General features: G+C 39.9%; 1 protein-coding gene across 3 annotated transcripts in view; it reads left to right on the top strand.

The window, feature by feature from the left end:
• LOC111863267 (fukutin) overlaps positions 1-5,123 on the top strand; it is a 36,630-nt gene extending 31,507 nt beyond the window's left edge. For all 3 annotated transcript variants that reach the window (XR_002842568.2, XR_002842567.2, XR_002842566.2), the window contains exons 8-10: positions 334-498; positions 2,773-2,870; positions 4,251-5,123. The gene's annotated coding sequence lies outside the window, so the exon portion shown is untranslated. The remainder of the gene's footprint in view (positions 1-333; positions 499-2,772; positions 2,871-4,250) is intronic.
• The last annotated feature ends 5,757 nt before the right edge of the window (positions 5,124-10,880 follow it).

Raw genomic sequence — 10,880 nt, 5'->3', positions numbered from 1 at the left:
ACACTGGGTCACTTCCATCTGCTTCTTATTGTCAGCCTATAGGCTTAAACTCAAGCTTAATGGTATCATTTGGGGTTTTCTGAGAGGTTTCCACATAAAAATTCAGTGTGCATTTCTTTTTTCCCCCTCACCCTGAGAACATTACCAGTTCATTGTAGCCTCTTGGGATTCAGTTCCTGGCAACAAAAGGTGACCTCCATAAATTGCGAACTCCTGAGTCATCCATTTCCTTCATGCTTCTCAGTCCTGATTACAGGCCACATTCATTATTTTAAAGCATTGACCTTATAACACAATAGTAACTGAAGTTACAGGAAACATTTTGCTTTACAGGAGTGTCCAGACGTCTCAGTTGCTTTATCTGATATCGCAGTCAGAACCAACTAAATGCCGCAGGGATTCTTCTGATGAATGCTATGCCACACATTCTTCTCAAGACACCATGTCACATCCACAGCAGAACACAGCAGCTGCTTTAAAGAGGCTGATGTACCAAGGGTAAGTGTCAACTTCTAAACATTTAGATATTTTCCATCATATCATGTGGGTTAAAGAAACAGTGTATTACTCGGGAGGCAAGTTCAGCTTCTTGTGTAAAGTGAGAGTATGAAACCTGCTCTGTTGGACCCATTAAATGGAACTGCTTTCTATCCTCAGACCCAGGAGACGATTGAATAATTGCCATTAATTACAAAATCGTAGGATGTGTCATTTAGAAGTAATGTATCTTGAAGTAAGGTTACTTCTTGTAAGGCCGTCCACACTTATCACAACAAATTCTTTTAACTTTTCTATCAGACACATTACAGCTCTTCAGCCACCTTCAGTGTCGCATAGGTCATAGTTTTGTAACGACTACCACGTGTGTGATTGTAATGTACTATATCCTCTCCACTCCCCCTTGATGTATATCTCTTTGTTTAGTGGGAGTTCAGAAAGTTTGTTATCTTGATTATTTTTTATTTATGGTCAATCTTTCTGTATTAAATTTTGTATATTTCACTGTACAGACAAGGAGCACGTCATGTCCTCACATGAGTTGCAAAGTGCATTCATGTTTATGGAATTTTCGAAAATGTATTATACCAGGTAAACTGCACTAACTTTGTCACTTGAACAATAAATACTGGTATTAGAAACAGTAAGTAATATCGTTTTCCTGTCAACAATTTTGGAACTGTGCAGTGAAGTAGTCTATCAGGGAAACCATTAGGAATAGGATGTACACACACTTTTTGTTTAGAATGAGTGATACTGTGACCTCCTAGAATATTGACCTTTCCTCCTAAACACTCTGTGTATGTATAAGTATGGGAAAATTCAGTACAGCATGTACTTAGTCTTGCTTTGCTGATGGGTGACATAAGCACAAGTTGAGAGTGTGGTACTAGTAAATTATTTCTGTGCTGTGTGTACCATATCAAAAACATAAGTTTTTTGTAAACTCATCATTCAGCTGAAGCTTAAGACATACACATTTTCAGTGTTTTAAAAGTTCATCAGTAGCAGGAATTTCTTGACTAGTTGAACAGCCATTGACTTCTCAAGCAGGGCCATGCTGCATGGAGTTATTCGCCTTAGCTGACATAAGGACTTCGTAAAGGTGTTGTATGTTTCGCGTGTAGAACTCTGCACTGTCTCATATCTAAGTTTGTCTGTGCAGTGTAGTTAGTTAGTTATTGGAGAGAGTGGGTTTCCCCATGCACTTAGACCAGTATTGGTCCATTGTGCTTCCCTCTATGATATTCTACCTGTCTCTATACCCTGCCGATATTGGTGCGTACCATCAGTCCCGACCAAGCCAGCGAGTTCGGCCTCTACTGGCTTAGCGGTATCTATAATGCTTCCCCCATCTATCAGAGGCGTTAGAGACTACTGTTGGGCGGGAAATGTCCTTGAATTTGGCTCAGTGACCTCCTTTGGAGCTATGAGGTTCTTTTACGTGCCGTAAAGCTACGACACGGGACCCATGGCTTTAAGTCCCTCCTGGAGGACATGTTCCCTGAATTTTTCCGCCCTTAAAAATTCCACGACCTCCGCCGGGTTTGAACCCGCGTACTACGAGTCATGAGGTGAGAACGTTACCTCTAGACTACGGAGGCTGCTTGTGCAGTGTAAACTATACACCAAATATTGTAGATGATCATGGAATTTCAGTCTCATGGCATGTGGGAGTTTTGCAGCACACCTCTCAATCTTGTTACAGTTGAAAATATCAGTTTTTTTTTTCTTGTGGATGCCACATTGCTTTTGTAGAATGCCTTGAAAATGACAGCTTACAGCCAGTTCTCCAGTGTTAAACTGTATGGCACATAATATATATATATTAGCTGGGGGTAACTAAGCCCTCAGGCACGTCTGTGTTGTCACGTTTGTACTTTCAGCACTTTTTAAGCATTTAAATTTACAGCCTTGAGACTGAGATATGGTGAAACCCCGTTTAAGGATTCTTTGGAGGAAGCAGTGGATTTAGACATTGAATTATTGAGGAAATTTAACGCTTGAGATTGCATCCTTTGGATCAATGAAACTAAATTTTAAATGAGAGAAATTTGAGAACTGAGGAACAAAAAATGGGGGTTCCATTGTCCTGCCCAGTAAGGTAACCTTCCAATCTAAGAAGTTTTCAAGCTTCATGTTAAAGTTACAAATAAGTGTGGATTACCTGAGGTATTGTTGACTGTACAGTGTTTGTGTCTGGCTTCCAAAAGCTGACAGAGGAGGGGTTGGGAATGTAGAGTCCCACTCACAGTTGTAACAATTACTTTTCAGGACAGGCAGAGGAACAGGTGCATCGTCGTGGCCTGAAGGAGAGAACAGGACAGCAGTTAACATGGGCTTTCAGGCAGTGGAAATTCTACATGGACAAGGTAAATTTTCATGCTTAAATATATGAAATTTAATAACTTGTAGTGTAGTTGGTTGAGGCACTTTTGCTATAAGCCCCAACATCATGGGTTCAGTTTCCAAAGAGGTCATTAGATTTTTCAGTTGACCTAAACTTTCAGCCACACTATGGCCCTCAGGTTGACTGAGCCTCTAACAGAAATGAGTACCATGAATCTTCTTGAGGGGTAAATGGTGGTTGGTAAGGCTGACAATCTTGCCACCATCTATCAGCTGATTGGATAGCAAGTGTGGGATCCTCGATGTTTCACAACCCTATGGGTCCCTGTAGTTTCTTACAGGGACAGCTTTACCCATTGGCATTAAATTGAAACCATGATCAGTGAGAATGTAATGAATAAAAGAGTATTCAGGCATCTTATAGTGGAATCTGATTAACTGTAGTCATGAAGGTTCTAAAATTATAAAGTAAGTAAACGTATCCCTGTAACAGGCTGTGGAGGTCCATAGGGTTGTGAGATGTTGAGGTTCCAACATTTTCTAGACAATTGGCTCACAGATGGCAGTAAGGTTGTCAGCCCTACGCACCGGCCGCCCTTTACCACCAAGAATATTCCTGGTACTCATTTCTGTTAGAGGCTGAGTCGACCCCAGGGCCATAGTGCGGCTGGAAGGATTATGTCTATTGAAAAAATCCAATCGCTGTATAAAAGGCTTTGTTTCCTCCATGCAGTAACTTGTGTGCATCAACTTGCACAACCTTTGAGTTACTTATAGTTGTAAAAGAGAGGTAAGGTTGTCCCCGTGCTTAACGAATTAAGCCCTATGGCATGAAGGCGTATGGGGAGTGGATGTATAGATCCACATTTTCTTGACCACCTGGAGGTGATGAGTGGTCAGCTTCACACACCCGCTGCTTTACCCCAGTACCCATTGGATAGGAGGTTGGACGATTTGGAGAAGAGAAAATTCTTGACCCTACTGGGATTTGAACTCTGATCCCTCAGTCGTGCAGCCTGTAGCCAGTCACAATACCGACTACGCTACTCCAGCTCCTCATTTATAGTTGTAGCAAAATGAAATATTTTCAAAATTAATTTTTTTCGTAGTAGTGCAGAAACAGAGTGGTAAAATACGAATTAGAAAGGTATTTTGTTGTGAGAGTATTTATTTGTTGAAATGTAAAATGCATTATACAAATAGCAGAGTTAATAATAAAACTTGAAGAGTACTATCTTCTGGGATGTGGTGCCATGTACTGTCCTAGAAGCTTACTGATGACATGCTGAAGGAAAATCAGTAAACTTCTGCCAGAGTACGCTGACTCACACCCCAGAAGACAGTAATCTTCATAGCCATCAAATCAAATAGTACTGACATTTTAAAAATATTTTTCTTTGCAGGAGAACCATGAGAATGACAGAAGTTTCGACACTGGAGAGGATATGACTGGATCCAGCACGATTTGCGCGCATCAGGGGTTCAGCGTTCCTGCAGCATCACATTCCTCATGCTTCAACTTCTTTTTCAAATACACACACACACACATTGTAATTGTTTGTACAACAATGAAGACACAAAGACAAAAGAAAACTTTATTTTTTCAGTAATTAAAAAGTGAAAATTACAATTAATTGTATGTAATAAATTAGATTAGAAAATAAAGTATTGATGTGTTGTGATTGTACAATGCAGAAGTGAATTGTGTTGTTGAAGAACAAGAAGTTTTGGAGATGGAAGAAATTGCTCTAAATGCATTCCTGTGACATTGAAAGAACACATTGCATACACAACGCATAAATGCTAAAGCTTGCTGTAAATCTGACAAAGAGACTACATGTTCCCACAGTACACACAATGAAAGTTGATATTTGAGATGGAATTTCTTGGCTGAGTGACTTATCACCTTCTCAAGAAGGACTCTGCTCCAAGGAGTTATGTTTAAAAAATTTATTGGACGTTTTCTGTGTGGTAAATATTTAATCAGATAAGCACATTGCATCTTCTTCAAAACTGTAGTTACAAGAATGGGGCAGTGATTCTAGATCTGTACACGGAACTTACAAATCAGTGGTGCAGCCACTTGCCCACGGATTTTTCTACCCTGAAGATGGAGTCGATACGCTCCTCCGAAATCACTTTCACATATGTCTTACAGGAGTGTTAGAAGTTACAAACGTTTGTAAAGTTTTTGTGTACATGTAAAATGGACTCTGTATGGTTGCAACTTACCTCTCTTTTCCTAGTTTTTATCAAATAAAGTACAGCCAATGATATCTCTTTCGCAAAACTCATCCTGTAAACTGTGGCTCCCATATCTGCATACAGTATCAGCATGTGACAATTTGGATTAATTGACAGTGGGCTTTTCTAAACACCTGGTAACTTGAAAAACTGATGTCTACTTAGATGTGAAGTCATGTAGACTGGTAGAATGTTACCACCACTTTGGAGGAACATGTAAAGTGATAAGACCCTGAAGATGGAGGCCTCTCATTCCTCAGAGATGTTGGTAACATTCTACCAGCCTACATGGTGTCACATCCCAGAAGACTGAAATCTTCATTGTTACAGGCATATTCCTATGGAAGATCTTAGCTGAAGACTTGTTCGCTTAGAGAGTATACATTGTAATTGCACATACAGGGAATACACAGTCATGAGTAGATAACAGTTGGTTTTGATTTGACATGGGAGTTGGGTGTAGGAATTGAGAACTGAGAGTTGCCTGTTCCGTGTTTGTCGATACTTCTGAATTGCATGGCGACAGTGAGGAGGCTACAGCTGGTACTAGGAATGAAGAGTACAGCATTCTGAGTTGTAGCAACATGTAGTTTGGAGGTAACATATTCTTCCTAAACATTGGGCCATCTCCAAACTACATGTTGCTACAACGCAGGACCCTGAACTACTTATAGACATTGCCATGAAAACATCAAATCAGACATGGTACTCAGAATGTCTGTGTAAGATACGTAAGTTTCTGTCTGATTGCAGAGGTAATTTAAGTATAAATTTGATGGGAACTGCTGCAGCTTTGGGGGTTGGTGGGGAAATGTTAAGGCATTTTTCTAATTGGTACAGTTAGAAATTTCTTGGCAGCTAATTCCTCGATACTCTGACAAACCATAGTGGACAGTACAGGCATCGTATTGATGTAGAATTCTGTAATACAAGTGTATGGAAGTATGACTGCCATAACTTGGCTGAAGTAAAGACAGATGGGTTGCAGCATAATGAAAGCAATATAAATCACTTTGTTGAATTGTAACATAATCCTTGAGATGGTACTTGAAAATTCTGTTAGGGTTTAGAATGCTTGACAGTTTATGACTCATTGTTGCAAGATATCTTATATTCATTGTATCCAAAAATTATATAAACTGAAGCAAATATAATAATTCTGATGTATGTGAGGATCCATATAGGTCAGTCGACTACTCTGATGCAGGAGAGATTGATCCGCCTCTGAGTCTTGCATTGTCACAGGAAAATGCAGATCAGTATGGGCAGAACATTAATGTCCCGAATGGAGTTTCAGGCCAATTGTAGGTTGCCTGAGACTGTATGCATCTATGACAATTAAGCCACCTGGTTCAGCCTTCATCCTTGCTGATACATATTTCTGCTTTACAGTGTGCTGTCAGGAAGGACCAGAATTTAATGACCGCAACTGAATGCTGATGGCTTTAATACAACTAATAAAGAATTAAAAACAAGTAAAGTTGTCCCTGTGCTCAGTGCAGCACCGCACTCAGAATATGTACAGGGTGTAAATAAAATGAAGTATATGAGAACATACGAAACATCTGACATAAAAGAGTCGCATTGTAAATGCGGTTAACAAATAATTTGAAAATATTTCAGAATTTTAATATGTGGGATGAAAAACATGGTAAAATAATTGGATTGGGAGTAAATTCTGGAAATTGTTGTCCTTTTTTAAAAAACCTATCTTGAATATTTCAGAACACCAAAAAATAAAATTCAGTAGCATGTTGAAAGAATACATGTTGGTTGTGTTTATGGAGGTAAGTAAAAATGCTTTCACTTCGATGCATAAAAAGCTGCAGTTGCATTCCCTGTGGACATGGACATGGAACCTTCAGAAGGTAAGTTCGCTGCCCCATCCCTGAGACCCACACATCTACTGGTTCAATTTGCATATAAAATTATATGTGCAGTGAATTTACAACTATCCTCAGAGCCTGACTGTTTGAAGAGCCCACTTTATGATCAGAATAAACGTAGAATAAATCCTTACAAGACCAGTCATGTTACACGACTCAATATGAATGGTATGTATAAAGCTTAAGACTGGCTGTACCAAACTGTTTATCCTGTACTGAACACAGTAGTCATGACAAACACTGGATGAATGATTGAGCATGACAAACATTAGCTCAGTGGTAAAGCAGTTGGCTTATATGTACGAGAACATGGGTTCAAGTCCATGTAGAATGGGAATAGAATGAAGTAACGACTCATCATGAAGGGATGGGGACAAGTTAATATGCATGAAATTAATACTTAATGCACAATTTGCAGGTACAGTATGAAATGTAAACAAAACCCTGTACTTTTTGTTCCAGTAACGCTCAAGAGCACAGCACTGCCGCAGCCCCAAGCTTTTAGCCTGGGATTTGATAGTTTGGCCGCAGATGTAGCTGTATTTCCGAAGAAGGGGATGCAGTAGCCAATCAGCATCAATGGTCAGAGCCAAGTTAATATACATGAATCTAGTGCTAATTGCATGACTCAAAGGTGTTGCAAGAAATGTAAACAAACCCCTAAACTGTCTAAACTTGTAACCTCCAGAAATTCTTCAAGAGCTCATTTATAGCCACAGTTTCAAACTTTTGGATGAGGATTACAGAGCAGTGTTGCAGATGTGTTAGACAGGATATGAGGATAAACTTTGTTTCCTTGATTCACCATCTGTGCAAGCCAAGTGGTCAATCCTCATTTAGTCAAGTCTTTTAATTTATGCCGCAATGACTGGTCTGAGGAAGATCATTTATTCTGTATGTCTCCTGTGAGGCATCAGCTGACTGGTTGACCACAACTACCTTAATCTCAGGGGTAAAGCACCATTTCCATGTGCAGCAGCCCCCAAGTCCAGTCAAGAGGTTTCATGAAGATACTTTTCTTCCATTACTCTACTTGGTACTGGGTCCAAAGCTTGCTTTCAGTGTAAAGCAGATGAGCCAAGTGGATGAGAACTGACCAGTTGGCTTGCAAAAATGGCTAATTCATGAAATGAAGTTCATCCTCTTACCCTATCTAGGAGATAAATGTTCAACTGTGGCAGTGATGTCTAATCCTCATCAGAAAGTTCACAGCTTTGACTTGAAATGTGCTCTTGAAGGTTTTAGAGGTTATAAGATCAAAACAATCAGGGTTATACATACATTTCTTGTATCTTCAAAATATTTGCATTTAGCACTACATTCATGTGTTCATAAATGGACTTGGCCCCTGACCATTGATGCTTATTGTCTACTGTAACGCATTTTTCGGAAATAAGGCAACATTTGCAGCCAGATGCCCAGAGCTGCAACATGTCTTGTGTTCTTGAATGTTAAGAAATTGCGGGTTTTGTTTACATTTCCTGCTGTACCCATAAGTCGCTAAAAGTAGTGCAGTGGGCACGGAATTCATGTGGACTTATGTGCCCCCGCCCCTTTATGTTGGTTGGCTACACATTTTTAGGAAGGGGTTTGGAGGGGGAGGTCAAATGATAACTCCTTTTCCGCCCCTGGAGGCGTGGTTTCGTTTACTGTACCCATAGATTGTGCAGTAAGCACTTAAGTGGCCCCACCCCTTAATGCTGATTGGCTACTCATCACTCATGGTCGTATAACTGCCGCATGTTCGTGTTCCTGCCGCGGTGCATCGGAAAGTACCTGGTTTTTGTTTACATTTTGCCGCGGTGCATCGGAAAGTACCGGGTTTTTGTTTACATTTTGCCGCGGTGCAACGGAAAGTAGCCGGTGCTAACGAAAAGTTCCAGGATTTGTTTACATTTCTTGCTGTATGCACAAAATCTGCAAAAGTACTGCCCTGCTTCGGGTTTTCCAAATAACCTCCGGGTTTTCACAAAAACCAATCAGGTTTTCAGAAAAACCTTCCGGGTTTTCCAAGTAACCGTGTTTTGTTTACATTTCTTGCTGTATGCACAAAATGTGCTCAAAGACTCTCTTGCTCCGGGTTTTCCAAATAACCACCAGGTTTTCCAAATAACCGAAGACCATTAAAACGAAAAAGTACCGGGATTTTTAAATTTAATTCCTCATTTGCGATCAATAGTGTGCTGCTGAAGGTCGTTCAAGGTACCAGGTTTTCCTGATAACTGAAGGCCATCAAAAGTATCAGGTTTTCCTGCTAACCAAAAACCATTAAAACATAAAGTACCGTTTTTTTTAATTTAATTCCTGATTGCAGAAATTTTGCTCAGCTCCATCCATAGCTTCTGTAGTGTGGTGATATATATTAAAGAAAAAAATGTATTGAGGGGGCTGGAATACTGTGGGTCTTGAAGACTTTACTCATTACCCATAGAAAACTGCAGCATTATTGCGAAATACTCGTTCGTATGTTAGGTTTCCTTTCTACTGACTTACCTGTAGGAATATTTTAATGATACATCAGTCATGGATCAGTAGGTCTGGGGAGGGGAGCATACACAGACAGCAATGTGACCTCATAGTCCTCTTTTAAAGGAAAAAAACTGTGACACGAGCTGATAAGATATTCTTGGGCTATCAGCCATGTCTGAGGATAGGGAGAGAGATGTCCGTGCGACATCGGTGATACTTAACCGACACGGCTGAAAGCCAGAGCAGATTTCATCCACTGAAGCTGCCATGGAAGCTTCATATCTTGTGTTTAACGTGAGGTTTACACTGTAGATAAAAGGTAAAGCAGGGTAATTTTATTTCAGATGTACACAGTATTTGTTACATGCCACAGGAAATTGAAAATGTGACTATCTATACATGAATAGACAGCTTATAGAATTTTTTCTGAACAGGTATAAAAAAACTGGCACTTTTGATATATCACTGTTAGAGACAGAAGTTATGGCTGCCATAGGTAATCTGTGTTCCAGGTAGTGATGTGATACAATGGCAAGTGTGCTCTGTATGCAGGACACCACTGGAGGTTAAGCAGTATTTAAATATGGATTTCAATTAACATTATGAAATTTCCAATTATGTGGGTTATTTCACTGGGAAGTGTATGTCTTCTCCTGGTGACAAAGCTTGTACAAGGGCATGCTGAAAGTTATGGCTCCCGATTTCTTTTCAATAACAGCAACTTCACTGAAACAGAAATGGCTACCTTCCTTGAACTTTGTTCCCTATTTTATATAATTACTCCTCCAACAACCACTTCTTCAGTCCAGACACAGCTGACATATTTCATGTACAGGTATTTGTCAATTAATGCACTAGTCTTGTTCCCAAAAGGAGTCACAGGGGGTGCAATGACATAAATGACATCAGGCAGGCCGAATTTTTTCTTCTCCCCTTGCATTCCTCCTCCACACCTGCACAGCATCCTAATCCCCCCTTCTTCTGACCTCTCTTGATGGGCCAGCAATTAGTTTATACTAAGCAAGTGGTTATAGGGCTAAATTGATTGTATTAAAATTAAACAAGTTTCTAACTTGCATATACCAAGGAGTACCTGTACTTCTGTAAGTCTGGCATGACAGAACTACATTTCCGCCATTGTCTTACAGAGGCATTACTTTTCAGCATACCCTTCCAGGATGAATGTTGCTAACACCAAAGCCCACCAGTGGACACATAATGATCCACAGTCTTATACCCAGTTTTGTCAAGATCTGGTTTTATATCTTCCCTCCAGCACTTTTACTTTGCCAAGTGGATGCTTTCCAGCATGTTCCAACAAAAATATTGTATGTATGTGTTCAATTCTTTATTGGAGTCCATCGTAACAAATTGGTCAAAGTTAAAGTCACCTAGCTACATGTTTCGGCTATTTAAAGCCATCATCAGGCAAAA

The sequence above is a fragment of the Cryptotermes secundus genome, unplaced genomic scaffold (genome assembly GCF_002891405.2).
Source record: "Cryptotermes secundus unplaced genomic scaffold, Csec_1.0 scaffold929, whole genome shotgun sequence".
Lineage (NCBI taxonomy): Eukaryota > Metazoa > Arthropoda > Insecta > Blattodea > Kalotermitidae > Cryptotermes > Cryptotermes secundus.
The sequence above is the reverse complement of the archived record's forward strand: the minus strand, read 5'-3'. Positions and strand labels throughout refer to the sequence as shown.